Genomic DNA, 14778 nt, shown 5'->3' with positions numbered 1-14778 from the left:
GGGGTTGACAGAGAGTCTGGAGAGGAAAGCAAGGGCTTGTGGAACTTGAAATCAGAGAATCAAACACTTTGACAGTTGGCCAAGGCTCCTGGTCCCAAATCCAGAAGCCACTGACCAGAAGGCAGCTAACAGCCCGTCAACAGCTCCAGAAGGATCTAGAGGCATGTGAACTATAGATGGAAGTGTTAAAGGACCTACGACCCTTAGATGGATAGACAGATGTATGAGGATGGGATGAGGATGTGGTACCATTGTAGGGATGGCCATCATCTTCCAAGCACTCCTGTAAGCCAATTGTTTCACATCCCTTAGAAATAGGGTCTTAGTGCCTACTTTACACATGAGGAAATTGGAAACTGAGGTTTGGAGGAATTAAGCCGTTTGTGTAAAAGCACCTGGTTGGTAGGTGGTGAGGCTGGAATTTGGCCCCAGCCTGCCTGATCCCAAAGCTTAGGCCCTTATGTGTGCATTGTGCACGTTTGAATGAGCTTGGAAACTAAGCCAGTGACCCACTATTGGTCAGAAGACAGGGCAATTGGACACCTGTGCCCAGCACTATGCTCATTGCACATGGTGCCCGGTCAGCCAGCACTGAGGGACTGAATGGCCTCCCAATGGCTTCCTTGACCTTCCTGCAACCCATGTCTATTCCTCCATCATCTCTGGGTGCCTCCCCGAGGAATTCTTCCAGGAAACACCACAGGATCATCCTCAGTGAGGTGGTGAGCTCCTTGTCACTGAAAGCAGAGGCAAGTGCCTTGGGAGAGGCTTGGAGACAGTGTGTAGTGACGTTCCTTCCTGGGGGTCCCTAGGAATCTCCATCATTCTGCCACTCAAGAACCTACCCCAGATCCCCACCGCCTCTCTCACCAAGACTCGGTGCTTTTCCAGCTGTGGCTCATGGTTCCAAATTTCCAGCATCACCGGGCTCCATCCACTCCGGCTGAACAGCCTCTCTGTGGCTCCTAGAGGTTCCCTCTTCCCTCTCCAGTGCTGCCCCGTGACTTCTCTTCTTATCTGTTTTTCAAGGGAGGGCTCAGCTCCCGAGTTCCAGGAAGCTGCCCTGATGGTTCAGGGACAACAGCAACCAGAAACACCTTAGGCGTTCACCATCTGGGCCCTTCACTGGGGTCTTTAAATTATTCTATCTTAATGGCCTCACAGTCCAAAAACCAATCTAACTTTCACTGGGCACTTTCTTTAGGGAACAGTTCAGTGAGGAGGACAGGAGTCTTACCCTTGAACAGCTTACAGACAGAGGGGGCAGAGGTACAGATGAAAAATAGAAAGGCAGCATGAACAAGAACCTTGTCCTTGAAGATGAGACCTTCAGGAAGAGGGGACTCTGGTGGCTAGGGTGTGGGTGGTGATGCCCAAAAGACCCAGATGTGAATCTCTTCTCTGGAATTTTCTGGGCGTGTGACCTCAGGCAGGAAACTATACCTCTCAGGGTTTCAATCTCCTTATCTATCAAAGAGGAATATTGTGAGACTTAAATAAGAGATTGCTAGTGAACAGCACAGTGACTATAGTTAATAGTACTGTATCGTTATTTGAAAGTGGCAAGAGAGCAAATCTTAAAAGTTTTCATCACACAAAAAAGAAAATGTGTAACTGTGTGGTGACTGATGTTAACTAGACTTCTTATGATAATTATTTCACAATATATACATATATCAAATCATTATGTGGTACACATGGAATTAATATGTTACATGTCCATTGTATCTCAATAAAAAAGGGGGAAAAGAAAATTAGCAGTGAAAGGGGTTATAACTAAATATGCTGCAAACATGAAAAGATAAGAGGCTATTGTAACACACTTTTGCACATAAATATAAAAATGTGGTGAAATGAGCAAATTACTATTTGCCAAAACTGACTCAGAAAAAATTAAAAAAAACTAGGTAGCTCAAGAGTCATGAAATATTTTAAACCTATAGCTTAAAACCTTCCCTAAAAGAGAATCGAGGCCCAGAATTTTTACTGAAGGAACAAGTAATTTCAGTCTTACACAGCTGTTTCAAAATATAGAAAAAGAAAGAATATTCCCAACGTATCATATGAAGTTATCATAAACATGATATCAAAACCTGAGAAGAGCAGTATGAGAAAGGATAATTTTAGGCCAATTCAAATAACATAAAGGCAAAAATTCTAAACAATATTAAAAAGCTGAATGCAGAAATTTATAAAAAGGATAATCCATTATGAGCAAGTTGAATTTATCTTAGTCACGCAAAGACGATTTGACAGACAAAAATGTTTAATGTAATTCACCATATAAACAGATTAAAGGGGATAAAGGTATGCTCATCTCATTAGATGCAGAAAAGGTATTTGATGAAATTCAACATTTATTCATGATTGAAAAGTGAAAAGCTTTTTAGCAAATTAGGAATAAGAGAGAACTTCCTTAACCTGAAAAAGATGGCTTGTCATTCTATTAAGACTGCGAACAGTTCTGTTCACAAGTGCTAATTGGTTTACTTTTTCTCCGTTAACTGATATATTTAACCAGAACCTCCTGGAAGCAGTGACTTAATCCAGAAGGGTGAGCTATGACAGGAATTTCCAGGACCACTGCTGTCAGGCGGAGGGAATGTTTTTGGCAAGCCTTGCAGTGCTCTTCAGGGCTTCTTACTATGCACAGACTATTGCTCATACATTTTCACTCATCCAATAAATACTTTCTAAATATCAAAAAAATAAAACAAGATGTCAATCGTATTGTACATTGATACCTGATCTATGAGCCTCAAAACGATGATTTAAAAAGTCTATCCTTGTTTTAGGGAAAAAAAAACCTAAGGATGAATTCCCAGGATCTCTATGTGGCAGGATTACAGGTAAATTTTCTTTTATTATTAGAGCTGCTCCTTCATTTAGTAAGTAAATATTTATTGAACATATCTATTAGATGCGAGACACTGTGCTAGGTCCTGGAATGAAAAGGAAGTAGAGAAAATGGTTAGGAGTGTGGACTATGGTGCCAGACTATGTCTGTAGCTAGGCTTTGCTACCCATTAGCTGTGTTACCTTGGGCAAGTTGCTTAACTTCTCTGTTTCTCAGTTTGCTCATCTGTAAAATGAGGATTTTTTTAAAAAGAAATAAAAAATGCATGTAAAGTGTCTGGCCTATAGTATCTGAACAAAAATGGCCACTCTTATTACCTAGAAGGAAAAAGTGACACGTAGCAAAAGAGATGAGCAGATGAAATGCTCTCAGTGCTCAGGGAAGGGGGTGAGAGGACACCAGAGACAGGGGAAGGATGAAGGAAGGCTTCCTGGAGGAGGAGATTCAGAGCTGTGCCTTGAAAGCTAAGTATCTCAACAGGCAGAGAAGAGGTGGAAGGCATCCCACATTGAGTGCACAGCATGAGCAGAGGCCCAGAGATGAGAAAGTGTTTGGGTTACAAGCAATAACTAGCCCTGGGAGCTGAAGCACAGGGGTCCATCCAGAGGCTTTACTGTGCTCTGTGCTAAATGTTGCATGGCAGCCACTCTCTTCCCCTCAGTTTTACCATCCATAGGATGAGACCGCTGGAGCCAGGTCACCCCTGGGCCTCCAGCCCCTCCAGGACATTTCATACTACAGCGTCCAGTCTCCCAGACTCCTAACTGCTTCCACATGTCAACCCTGACCTGTCTCCTTATCTCTGCCTGCAGAACACAGCCAGCCAGCCCTGCTTCCGGGCCCTGGACGGCCTCCCCACGGTCCCAGAGCGGACAGCTATTCTAGGACCACCGGTCACACGGCCCCTTCTCCAACAGAAACACAACATGCAGGGTGCTGGGCCCTAGGCAAACATAAGCCTCCCTTCCCTCCTCGGGCCTCGGCAGTGCCTGAGGAAGATGTGGGTTTACTTGGGGTCTGCGGGATGCAGAGAATGTTATCATTCTCAGGGAACTCTGTGTCCCGTTCTCACTGCTTATTCTGGCCCCTCTCTGTGGATGCTGCAGGCGTTATCCGGCAAGGAGGTCTCCCTCCTGCTCTCTTACCACCAGAGGCTCCCAGTTCCAAGAGAGGTTTCAGGTTTCAGAGAAATGAAGTAAGTGCCTAAAGGGGCAGCGGTGTCTTTAACTGCCGGAGTAGAAGGCTGGGCAGGGCTGAAGGTTCGAGCTGTGTCATTCTTCTTCTGGGCCCTGGCCCCGACTCCTGCAGATGCCAGGCATTTGCTTTTTTCAACCTGGAATCTGAGAATTCAAGAATCTTGGAACTTGAGAATTCTAAGGTCTTCAAACTAATGGAATCTTGGGCTACCAGGACCTTAAGAGTTGTTGCATCTTAGATGTCCTACAACCATGCAATTCTAGAATCTCAAAGTCAGAATCGCTGTGTCCAGGGAAGAGACAGGTTCCACCACTTTCTAGCTTGGTGACTTTGGGCAAGTTACTTAAACATCTCTATACCGCCACTTCCTCATCTATAAGGTGGGGTAATAATAGTACCTACTTCCCAGAGTTACTGTGTTGAATTAATATGTTAATATGTTATATGCTAATATGTGTAAAGCACTTACAACAGTGCTGGGCACACAAAAAACACCACAGGAGTGATGGCTATAGTTCTAAGATCTCACTGCAGGGCAACAGTTGGTGCTATAGTCTAGATCCCTGGCCCGCCTGTCTAGAATTTTCCCCATTCAGCCATTCCACCTCTCAAGATACTTAGGAGCAGACCAGACTTGGGACCAGACACACCCTTCAGTGCTGCCCCAGCTAACAAGACTCTGCTGTGGAGAATTTCCACACAACAGACAGGTTTCCCATGACCCCAAAACATAATGGGCAAAACTATGTTTCCTCCCAGAACAAGGAGTACTGGGCAAGGTGGAATCATTTACTACTCTCAGCGGGCTGACTGGGCTCAGCTGCGTGGTTCTTCTGCCCCACATGATGCCAGCTGGGGCTGCCAGCTTCAAGGGGCTCAGCTGGGCTGGAATATCCACAAGAGACCACTTGTACGTCTGGCATTTTGGCAGGGATGGCTAGAAGGCTGGACTCAGCAGGGACACTAGGGCATCTGGGCCTATGTCATCCCATGTAGCTCCAGGTTCTCTCCCAACTAGGTGGCTTCTGCCCATGGTTTCTCTGTGAGGGTAACAAGACTCCTTAGATCACAAGCTCAGAGCTCTCAAAGGGACATGAGTGGAAGTTGCCAAGCCTTCTTAAAGCTTGGACCAGTGAGACAGGGAGAATTCTAACATGGCCCCAAAGATTCCCACCCATCTGTGTACACACTCTGTAGAATCCTTTTCCCTTGAGTGTGAGCAGGCCCTAAAAATATGATGGGAAAGTCACTTCCTTGATTAGGTTACATTATATGGCAAAGGCAGTGGCATAGATTACATTACACCATGTAAGATGCCATCATAGGAAACTGGAGAGGGAGTCTTCTGCTGGCTTTGAAGAACTAAGCTGCCACATTGAGAGAGGGCCATGTTGCTAAGATCTGAGGGCAGCCTCTAGGAGTTTAGACAGACCCCTGGCCGAGAGCCAGCAAGAAAATAAGGACCTCAGACCTACAGCCACATAGACCAGAATACTGCCAAGAGAATTCAGGAAGAGGACCCACTCCAAGCCTCAGATGAGATCACAGCTCCAGCCAACACCTTGAGTTCAGCTTGGTTAGACCCTGAGCAGAGAACCCAGCTACACCATGCCTGGACCTACAGAACTGTGACCTAATACACAGGTGTTCTCTTAAGCCTCCAAGTTCATGGTCATTTGTCACATAGCAATAGAAGACCTTCCAGCCAGAACTAGCAGGGCATCACTTCCACTACACTTTATTGGTCAAAGGAGTCACTCAGTCAGCCCAGGTCGTTGTGAGTGAAGACCACACAGGATGTGAATACCAGGAAGCAAGGTTCATCTGGGGCCATTTTGGATATAAATGATGCCAAGTACAGTAAATTCCCTGAAGCCGAGTCCCACCTGGGCCCAGCACATAACCTTGTGTCTGGCTACCAGGTTTCTAGAAGGCAATGTATACTCCCATGGTAGGTAAACTGTTTTAGTTAAATCTGATAGCTTACCTGCCTCCCTCCTGCTGAAATTTCAGCCTATTTTGTATCAGTGCAAATCAAGCATGTTCTAATTAGAAGGATTCAGAAGAGTTGTCTGGTTTAAACTCCTCAATTTACAATGAGGGTCTCAGGAGGGGAAGGGCTTTTCCTAGGTCCCACAGCAAACGAGAGGCTTGGGTGAGAGACCAGGCGTGAGACTAGGGTTAGAGACCAGGTGTCTGGCCTCCCAAGCCTCCTACTGCCTCTGTTCATCTCTTGTTTTTGATGTTGAGTACATCTTTCTCTCCTTTCTCCCCAAGGAAAGGCATTCATTTCACCTTGACCCTCTGCCTCTCCTGGGCACCACCCTGTCCTGGCCCCTGAGATAAATTTTTTACTCCCCTGGATCTGATAGTATAAGAACAGAAAACAGGAGTCTCCAGGAACTGAACCCCATCATGTCTTCACCTCCAGAAGAGGACCAACAGGTTAGGGGCCTCCCTCCCTCAGCCCACCCAAGGCCCAGAGCTTTGGAGGGCAGGGTGGGCACCAGGAGCTGGCTTCCACACCATATCCTGGTGTGGGTCCTCCCTTGACCCACCCTGGGATCTAAGGCAAATCACACTCCATCCCTGCTGTTTCCTCACTGTAAATGAGGGCAGAGCCCTGCCAGGTGAGGGGAACTAAGTGAATGTCCTTTGAGAACCACAGAGGGTTGACTTCCTGGGCAGAGCTTTTCCAAAGGAAATTTCAGCTCTGCTTCCTGAGGAACCATCCTTCTCTCTCCAGCTAAGGGTCCAAGCCTCCCATGAGTCCAGACCCTGGCCCATCCCCTTCCCTTTCTCCAGGGGAAACAGGAAGCCAAGGTCCAGGGCCTCCATCCCTAGGAATTCCCAAGAATCCTTCTCCTGGCCCAAATGTCACCTCCTCAGAGAAGTCTTCACAATCTTATCTAAAATAGCATCTTCAAAAAAAAAAAAAAAAAGCCACATCTCAAGAAGGAAAAACAAGTAATTAAAATGCAAAATAAATAAATAAATAACATAATATAATAGCATCTTCCCTCCTACTCTGTCCTCTTATCCTGCTCTTTTTTTTTTAATGGCACTTATCACTATCTGAAATTATATTAGCATTTATTTTTTTCCTTGTTTATCATCTGTTTCCTACACTAACCATATCTGAAGCACTAGACAGATAATAACGTTCAAAAAGTATTTCTTGAACTAATAAATGAATGAATGGATCAAGATGAAGAAAATGTACAAAAGTTCAGTGTTGGTCCAGTGGGGGGATCATGCCTGGGAAACCAGTTTGTAAAGTGAAGAAAATAATATGCAGGAAGCCCAACCTGAGCAGCACCCCCACACTGGGCCCTCTCTCCTCTGGCCCCTAATTGCACTTAGAGCCTGAACCCTTCACCCAATACTGATGTACAAATTGCTGAGATGGTGCCTACATTGTCGGTGTTTTGGAATAAGTAAATTCTGTAGACATGAGTCTAGTCTCTCTCTCAAGCTTATTGAGAGCATATTCATCTTTGTGTCCCTCCCAGAGTGCCTAACAAGGACCATTTGAGTGACTGTCCCTCAGTGAATTAATGAATGAGGTAATAAGTTAATGAGTCGAGTAAAAGGGCAGATGAATAGATGAATGATGGATGACTGGACTATTAGAGTGGTGGTGGACAAATGGAGAGATGAAATAGAAAAAAAGAGGGAAGAGTGGATGTATTGAATGATGGACGCTGAGTAGACAGTAGGTGAATGAATAGATGGACGATGAAGGATAGATGATGGAATGAATAGATGGATGGGTATATGATAATGGATGATGCAGAATGGATGGATGGATAAGTAAGTAGACAGACTAGACTTACTGTGTCTCAAAATCTCCAAAGTCATGGAGCAGAGGAAGCAGATTTGCTTGTGGCTCTACAGGACAGAGTTAGGATCCCTAAGTCAAAGCTACAGGAGAGCTGGTTTCAGCTCATTAGGAGGTAGAAGATGTCCTAGGGATTTGCAAATAGAAAATAGGCACCCCACCCCCATCAGGGGCTAGGGCAGGCAAGAATCTACCCCATTTGGGAGGCTGGGCTAACGACTCTTTCCTTCAGATGCTGAAACTGTATGATTCTAGAGAAATCAGAAGTGAGCTCCTCCATCATCTGGATTTGGTGGAGGCTGGGCCCTCATTCTCTATTCCCAATCGTAGGGATTCTCTACCTTGATATTTCTCCTAGGGCTGAGGACAGAGTCAATGACAACTGAGCTAACACCGTGGGCACTTACAAACATACGCCTTACAGCCCATGAGGTTGGAATAACTTCCCATCCCACATGTCTGCTTTTTCCACTTGCCTTGGCTGCCTTATAGGGAAGAATACTAAAATCCCAGAATCTCAAAAAACAGAGACCAACTCTGCAGCCTTGAAGAAGTTATTACCCTCTCTGATCTTCAATGGTATCATGTGTAAAACAGAGATAACAATGCCTTCCTGTAGGGTTGTTGAGAAAATTGAAGAATTAAGTAACGTGCCTAGTGCAGTTTTGGATATGTAGAAAGCCCTCAATAAATGATAATTTTGGAAGTGGTATTGGTTTTAGCTTTAATGTCAGTATTCAAATCCGTATCTATATTTGTATTCATATTTATGAGAAGTATTATCATAGCACACCACAGTATTACATGTATTACTTATTACTGCCATAGGCTCATAAATCTAGGACCACAGATTCACAGATTGAAATAACAGATTATCAGAAACCGACCATCTCAGAAGACGAGAACTTTAAAATTACCAAACCTTGGAGCCATGGATGATTCATTTCAGCCACTCTCAGAAAAGGCAGGACCTCTGAGGTCACGAGTCCAGCCACCCCAACCGGCCTCTATACAAGGCAAATGCCTCTGTCCAGTGTCCTCCACCCCACATCTCCAAGCCAAAACACCTTCTAAGCCCACCTTAGGGTGCCTAGCTGGACCCCGGGGCCCTGTACTCCTATTCTCAGACAACTAGAATCCCAGGAATTTGTGGCCACCATGAGTGGGGGCCTGGGATTGGGCCCGGGGGATGATGAAATATGGAAGCTCCCAGAGTTGGGCTTGGTGGGGAAGGCCACATTTTCTGTGTCATGTTCTATTGCACGCCAATCAATTACAGTGCGCCCTATATAAACACATCATGAGGGCTTTGACAGGGGGCCGGGGTGAAGTTGGGTGTCAGGGTAAAACAGGGGATAATAAAATCACTGGAGATTTATTTCTCTAAATTGGAAACTTCATGCTTACACCTGACTAAATCATCAGGCTGAAATTGGAGCCGACTCCCACGGAAAACACATGTAACCTTATCCCATCTTTGTTTAACGGCGACCCATCAAGCCGCCTGATGGATTCTGCAGATGCGGCCAGCGTCCTCCTCTGGTTCCTTGAGTTCTAGGGGTCTCATTCAGACTGTCTTCACTGTGCCCACCCTGCTGTCTGGTTGCTCTTCCAAGCCTGGCCAAAGCAGCGTCCCTGACAGGCGGGTGTCCATGTGGGTCTTCTTTGCTCCCATGCCTGTAAGTACCCTATTTGTGTACCTAAGATCCCTCTTCCTAAGATCCTCCTTCTCCATGAAGCCATTCTCCCTGAGAAGAGAAGCAGTGTTGAATAACAGGAGAGGCAACTGTGACATCCAGGAAAGCACTCTAGGCTAGAAGTTGTCCACCCTGGGTTCAAATTATGGTTCTATGATCAAGTCCCTTTATCTGTCTGGGTCAAATGATTTTGCTGCTTCCTTTTATCCTGTCTCTTCTCTCATAGAACTTTTATAAGGATTTGATGAGCTAACAGGTTAGAAGTACTTTCTGATTTATAAATTGATGGTCTATATTAGTATATAATATTTCATGTGAATCATGAAGCACTGCACATAGTCCCAGGAGGCAGTATGAGTCACCCACCTGTTGTGTTAAAGAGTTTCCTCTTTACAGAAGTGACTGGCCAGGGTTGGGAGGAAGAATTGAAGAGGGAATCTAATCAGTAAGTCCTCTCTGTGTGCTGGACACTGGGTTAGTGCTGCTCATACAATATTTCATGCAATCCCCACATCCTAGATCAGAGTTATACTCGCTCCAAAGATGATGAATCAGGGATCAGAGAGGTCACCTAACTTTCCCAAATCACACAGCTGAGATGGTAACCAGGATGTCAGTCTAGGTTCATCCAACTCCAGAGTTCATCAAAATGTATGACAAATGTTCCCTGAGGCCTGAGGGAGAAAAAGTGGGCAGTATGTTTCAGGGCTCAGGATGGGCCCTCCCCCTCTCCCATCCCCTCCCTCTAAGTCCATAATTCTTACACACACAAACACACTCACCCGAGTGCACACCACAGGTGGTCAGGGACTGGGAGGCTGAGAGCTGAGGCTCCCTGATCAGAACAGGACCCTAGGCTCACACCTCCACTGTCGCCCTTTTGGTGGAGTGACGGGGGAGAGCAGGAGGAGCCCCTGTGTGTCATTTTCGGCAGCAGTCAGCAGAGCCTTGCAAAGTGCAAGATGGCTTTTTTAGCCCGGCATAAGGATCTAGTTAAAAACCAATAAATCAGCAGTGAAATGTGCATAGCAGCCTTCTCCGTAAAATCAACATGGCTTGCTCCTCTGCAGGGAGCCCTCTGACCGCCAGGGCTGAAGTCTGCGGCTCAGGCAGAGCCCTCCTCTGTCCCACAGGGATCTCTGGGGAGAGGGGTCACCACTGTCCCCTGAGAGGATGAGAGCCAGGCAACCTGGGTCCTGTCTGGGAGGCGCCTACCCTTGAGACCTCTCCCTTCTAGATGCAGAGATCAAGAAAGTGTGAGCTGGTCCCAGACAGCCTTCCGCCTCCTCCACATCGCTCTGGCCCTGACACAGAAAATCGAATTATGAGATGAATGGGCTGGGGAGTGGATGAGAGGGAGAGCCCCAGGGCGTCTCCCCAGCACAAAATACGAAAAGCCATCTGCAGAAAGGGGCTGGTGACCCCCTCACGAAGCCGTGCCTGGGAAGACACCCCAGTGACCTCTGCAGGGATGGGCCCCCCGGGCCTCCCTGTGCCCAGGCCAGCCCCGGGCGGGCGTGGGGATTGAGGGAGGCCCCAGATCACCCTCACGACGGTATTTAATATCTGTAAAACTGCCACTCGGGCAGCCAAGGTAAACAGCGTCCCTGGCAGTTCAAAGGTGAGCGAGTTTAAATGTTTCCCCTTTGCCTGAAAGGAATCCGTGCCGGGCCTGTGGCAGCGGCGCCCCCGGGAGGCCCGGCCCCCCGCGCCGCCAGCCCGCGGCATCTGTGCACACAGAGGCTGCGTCTCCCACGCAAATACTCAAAATTTCTCATTAAAACTTACGACTGTGTCAACAGCGCGGGCTGGGCCCCTAATCTGGAAAAGACATTTCGCCACCCGGCGGGCCGGCCCGCCGCCCGCCCCACGCCGGGAGCCGGAGCCGGAGCCGGAGCACAGCCGCCGCCCGCTCCGCTCCGCTCCGTCTCCCCGCGCCCCCGGCTGCCAAGCGCGCTGTCACCGGGACACCGCGCCGCCGCTCCCAGCCCAAGGGACCGCGCTGGCCCCGGGCGCTCCTGCCGCAGGGGGCTTGGGCTCCGAAAGAGCTTCCTCCTCGCCAGGTTTTCGCTTCAGAGTCGGTTAAATAACCCCACCCCCAGCTGCACCCCACCAGCCCACCCTGCAAACCTGTTCCCAGGGGGTCTCTTCTGCTCCTGCCGGGAAGGTATAGCCCAGCCCAGGGCCGATGCTACAGCAGAGCTGGCACACCTGAAATGTGAACACACCGATTTCAAGGCCCTCGGCCAGAGAGGTGGGAAGCACCTGGGCAGGGGTGAAGGCTAAGGAAGGATGAATTCCATTCTCAGTGGGTCTATAAGTGCAGACTCCAGGGGAAGAGGGAAATCAGAGAAACACGTGGGAGGAGAAAGAGTCTACCCTGGATTCAAATCCCAGCTCTGACATTCAGTGTACCTCTCGTTCCTCTGCTATAAAATGGGGTCCATAATAGAAAGTTAACCACCTATCCAGTTCCCGGCACAGCTAAGCACCATACACAGCAGGTATTCATTCAGGCAACCTATATTTGTTAAGGGACTCCTATGTAGAGTCATGAACAAAACAGTTGACAGCCTCAGGGGAAATAGGCAAGCAATCAGAATAAGGGAGACTGAGTGTTATGAAAAGGGGACACAGAGGATGCCAAATGGGTGCCCGAGGTTGGGGTCCCAGAGGAAGGGATGGATAATACACTGTGACTGAAAGATGGGGAGTGGCAAAGGCAGCAGGTAGAAGACATTCTAGGAGAAGAAACAGCCTGTGGAAAGGCCCAGGAGGTGAAAGAGAGCATGTGATCACTGGTAAAGGCATGGAGACAGAAGTGAGGCTGATGGAGAGGGGCTGGAGGAGTGTAATACACAGTGTACAACTTTCAATGAGCACTTCTAGATTTGATTCTTTGTTGTATGTGTGCATGTGTATGCACATGCCTACTTATACATGTGTGCATGTGCATTTGAATATGCCCCCAAATATGCACCACACCTATGCTTGTTTAAAATGTGTATGTCCTCTTGGATGTGTGTATGTGTGTAAATAGGTAAGCATTCAGATATGAATATGAGTGTGTTGGTGGGTGTACTTATACATGAGACTGTACATCCATGCTTGTGAGTCTAAATAAAGACCTTGAATGTCTTGTGTTTGCACAAGCATCTGTACCTCTTGATGTGTGTCTTTGTGTATACACGTGTGCTTACACACTTTAACAAATACCAATTTCTCGCTTCCTGCACCTTCTCTGGTGTCCGTGTGGAGGGATCTGGGTAGGCTGGGTCCTGAACACGTACTCCCTCACCTTCCACTGAAGGCAAACATTCCCCCATAGAGGCCATGCCTACAACTGACACTCACCAACCTGATGGACCTACCTCCTTTTGGAGACCACACTGATATTCTGTTAGCTCCACTGCAGGAAAACAAGAAAAGAGAAGCACGTTAAGATTTCCCTCCAGAAAACTGAGCTCCAGGCACCCACCTCCCACCCTAAAGCCCTGGTCTGTGGCAACATTGCCGTGTGGAGAGCAGGTATAACTCAGCACTGGGAGTGGTAAAACTCTGTCCGAAGCCATCTCAGCTGTGCTGTTGATGTGCTGTGTGACCTGGGACAAGTTATTTTGCCTCTCTGGGCTGGTGAAAATGAAGACCATGCTTCCCAACTCCTCCATCTTAGGCTGAAATAGAAGACAAACAGGGATGTGGCAAGATAATGACCATCCCTCCAAATTTTTTACTGGACTAGGCTAGCTGTCAAGAAAGAAAGATAGGAAGGGAGGGAGGGAGGGAGGGAGGAGGGAAGGAAGGAAAGAAAAAGAAAGAAAGAAAGAAAGCAATCCTCAGAAAAGCCTCATGAAGTCCAAAGGGTCCAGTTTTGCTTCTAAGGGGGCAAGAATTTTGCCTTGCCACCGCTGTACTCCCCTCCTAGAACAGTATCTGGCACTTAGTGGGTGTTCACCACATATTTGTTGAACTGATAAATATGTTCATTGAACTATTTGCTCATAAATTCACTCAGCAAAAATTCCTAGCCCTTGTTCCATGGCAAGAGTTAGCTGTCCCCAAACACAGAAGGAGCTCTCTTGCATAGGCTTCACTAAAATCCCGGGAAAATCAGTACCACTTTAAATCCATGGCTTCCCATCTCCAGCCATCAAGCATCAAAGCTGTGGCCCTACGTTTTCTGCCCTCACAGTGGCTGTTCAAAGCTTTACCCCTCCCCTCAGAACCTCCAACCTTTCTCTTTCTCCCCCTGCTCTTTCAGCGTGTGACCTTTGCAAAGAAAACAAATCATCAACTTTCAGCCACAAAAACTGCACATTTACCTGTGCCTCCTCCAACTCTCTTCTCCTTCCCTCCTATTGGATGACAGATGGGATCCCTCCCCAGGAGAAGTCCCACCCTCCCCTCTGGATCCCACATGTCATCACCAGAGAGATCACCAACCACCCCCCACCATACCTTCCACCTCTGAGGTTTCTCAAACCACACAAGGATCACAAATTCCATTTGGGGTGCTATTACCAGCAGTTTTTAAAAGAAAAATAAGAGAGGAAATAGCGTGGCACCCCCAGTAAAGATGAGTGCTCGTGGAAACTTTGTTTCTGGTGTATATCTGGGTACAGGCATCCCAGGTCTGGAGGAGATGTAGATCCAACTGGGTTGCAGTAAAGGAAAGAGTGAGAAGCATCCTTCTGCCTCTTTTTCTACTGCTTCCTCCCATTGGTGGTTAAACATCCTTAAGAGTCTCACAAACAAATAATCTCTCCTTTAAGCCTACATTTTCCTCCAGTGACGGCACCCCTTCTGCCCGACCACCCCCCAAATCTCTTCACAAGCAGTCTTCTCTAGACAGTTGTCTATATGCAGTATCTACGCACTCTGGCCTCCCATTCCTCAGCAAATCAGCACCCCTGCCTCTCCACCCCCTACCCCCACCCACCCATCCATCCCCTCACCCTGGAACCAACATGAGCTTGGTGCTCAGCTTGGAGCTCAAGGCTCTGCCGGCGGGGATCTCAGAGCACTATTTCCCACCACCTCCCCTTCCCTGGCTTTCCCCCTACCTGTGTGGCCTGCCATCTCCTCTGCAGCTCCCTGCTCCTATCCAGCTCTTCCTGTCAGTGTTCCTGGGGACTCACTCCTAGACTCTCTTCTCTTTTCGCTCTCCCCTTAGTGATAGTTTCAAG

Source organism: Camelus ferus, chromosome 13, assembly GCF_009834535.1.
Source record: "Camelus ferus isolate YT-003-E chromosome 13, BCGSAC_Cfer_1.0, whole genome shotgun sequence".
In the NCBI taxonomy this organism is placed as follows: Eukaryota; Metazoa; Chordata; class Mammalia; order Artiodactyla; family Camelidae; genus Camelus; species Camelus ferus.
This window is presented reverse-complemented; position numbering follows the sequence as displayed.